The sequence below is a fragment of the Vombatus ursinus genome, unplaced genomic scaffold, assembly GCF_900497805.2.
Source record: "Vombatus ursinus unplaced genomic scaffold, bare-nosed wombat genome assembly UNPS02014791.1, whole genome shotgun sequence".
NCBI lineage: Eukaryota > Metazoa > Chordata > Mammalia > Diprotodontia > Vombatidae > Vombatus > Vombatus ursinus.
The window spans coordinates 8,383,634-8,383,903 of record NW_020954569.1 but is presented as its reverse complement, the minus strand read 5'-3'; positions in this window follow the sequence as shown (position 1 = coordinate 8,383,903).

The following is a 270-nucleotide window of genomic DNA, read 5'->3' as shown; positions in this document are numbered from 1 at the left end:
ATGTGCTGTATGCCAAACTCTAGAAAAAAGGCTTGTAATTGTTTGGCAGTATAAGCGGGCCTATTATCAGTTTTTAAACACACATGGTGGTCCAATTATAACAAAAGCACGATAAAGGTGATTAATAACATGTCTAACAGTTTCTCCTGTTTGAGGAGTAGCTATACAAAATCCTGAAAATGTATCCACAGTAACATGGAGGAAACAGTCAATGGTGGAATATGTGTAACATCCATTTGCCATAGAGAATTAGGAAAAAGTCCTCTAGGA